Below are 2124 nucleotides of genomic sequence, written 5' to 3'. Positions count from 1 at the left end.
TGTCTGTTTTCTAGCTATAAGCTGAATTTTCCCAGGAATTCCAGGAGTTACTGGGGTTAGCTATAATCGCGTGCTTGTGACAGACAGCCAAAATGTACAGGATGAATATTCTGGTCTATTTTTTAACCAAATGCAGTGACCATCCTTCTTTGTCTTTGAAAATACCATTTGGAATAGCTTTTGCCACCGCCACGCTTGGTAGGCAGCGGGCTTGTTTGTCTCTGCCTAGCAGATCTGCGATGGATGTCTTGTTTATATTTACAACCCTCTAAGGATGTGCCTGGACAGCGCCTCGACAGTCATCTGGAGCCTGTTGCTTGCTTGGAGTCTACAATGTGCGTATGATGCTTGTCAGTGGTTGGTGTTATATCACATTTACTTTTAGAATTACAGACTAAAAATAATACCCACAGCTGATGCCCATGAGGCTTCCTATGGCGGTCAGTCTTTGAAATACTAATAAATGAAGGAGTGGGTGCTGGGTTCAGTAGCTGAGATGTCTGCACCCCACGTGAGAGTGACTGGGTCAAGTCTCAGCTTCTCTGCTTCATATAAAGCTTCCTGCTGAAGTCAAAGGCTGGGAGGCAGTAGATGAGGGCTCAGGTACTGGGGTCCCTGACACCCATGGGAAAGACCAGACGAGGTTCCTGGCTTCAGCCTGGCCCAGGCCCTGGCTTTAACAAGGCATTCAGAGGGTGGGAACCAATGGATGGAATCTCTCTTTTTCTCACAAATAAAATGAAAACAAATATAAGATTTAAAAAAAAAAAGATGCGTGTTTCATGAGATAACATTTAAAAAATAAGTAAAACAATTCTTTATATCCTTTCTACAGTCAGATCATTTGTGCTGATTTTGCAAAGCTCCTGCCCAGGCAGACAAGCCCTGGTGTTGGAATCTGCAAAGTTGATGATTAGTCGAAACGGTCTGGACTGCATCCACAGGACATCTTGTAGCACAATCAGGCACCACTTCATCACACTCGGTGACAGGACTTTTCCCGTTAAGTCTGTCAAGAGCCAGGAGCCAGGCAACAGCTCAGCAGCTAATTTGACAAGGCAACATACAAGGCTACTACATGGCTACTTCAATAGGTTGGAAGGGTGGACCTGTCAAATGAATCTGTCTTGCTCTTAGTGCTTTATACCCATCACTGTACCTGGTTGAACATTAACACTTGGAAATCTGCTGATTTCCCCCAATATCCTGGCCCATGCAGAGAAGGATCTGAAAAGGAACCATGTGTCTTAAAGGTAGCTCCATGCCTCATTATCCCAAAAAGCATCAATCTTCAATTCATTGTTAAAGAAGCATCAAGGGACATGGAAATGTGGAAGGATGGGTGGAAGTGCAGTGTATGGACTTTCGGTGTCTCGCTATAATTTCCTCCCTTCCCTGGGATATTTATTTTGAAAAAAAAAAAAAGTCAGCGACTTAAACAAAATGAAGAGCTTTCTTGTGGAAACAAAAGCCAAGAAACTGCAAACAATTCCCTCTCTTGTTCCTCTGTCTCCTAAAAGACTAAGGTGAAACAATCTTACATTTGTGTGTAGGCTCTTAACAAATGGTCAAAATATAAAGGCAAATCCTCAAGATAAATATCTAGAAATATAAAGACAATATTAAAATATAGAACCATTCCACAATAGAAAAAAAAAAGTAATTGTTTTGTGAGGACAGAAAATATTCTCGACCACTTAATAATCAACTGTTCACAACATGCCAATCCTTAAAGTCATTATGTGTGTATTTTCTTTTTTTTTTTTTTCCCCACAGCTGGATCAGAACTAGACTATCTAGAGGAATTTTCTTGAGATTTCCTCATCTTTCCTCAGAGCATCAGTCATCACGTCCATATATGTGTATTTTCATTACAAATCCTTAAACTAGTTTCCAGTAGTTGTAATAATAGAAGAGGATGCTGGAACTTTCAGGAGATTCTCAGAGTCGTTTTGTTAAATCCCTGTTTTTCATGGATGAGCACATGGGGTTCCAAGTAGAGACGTACTTCCTCTTCATTCAGGGCTCACTGCCTTCTCCACAACGCCACATTGTCATGCTCTCGGAATTCAGAGAGAGGGTCCCTTTCCATAGACCAAGACCTGTGCGACCACATCTAACCCA

General features: G+C 41.7%; 1 non-coding gene across 1 annotated transcript; it reads right to left on the bottom strand.

The window, feature by feature from the left end:
* Positions 1 to 1776: 1776 nt before the first annotated feature.
* LOC121153544 lies at positions 1777 to 1855 on the bottom strand. The gene has a single exon (XR_005883421.1). It is a non-coding gene; the product is annotated as a small nucleolar RNA SNORD20 (small nucleolar RNA).
* Between the last annotated feature and the right edge of the window lie 269 nt (positions 1856 to 2124).

This window comes from Ochotona curzoniae, unplaced genomic scaffold (genome assembly GCF_017591425.1).
Source record: "Ochotona curzoniae isolate NIBS_2020 unplaced genomic scaffold, NIBS_Ocur_1.0 contig_2692, whole genome shotgun sequence".
NCBI lineage: Eukaryota > Metazoa > Chordata > Mammalia > Lagomorpha > Ochotonidae > Ochotona > Ochotona curzoniae.
Note: the sequence above shows the minus strand (reverse complement) of the source record. Positions and strands in the feature narration are given on the sequence as shown.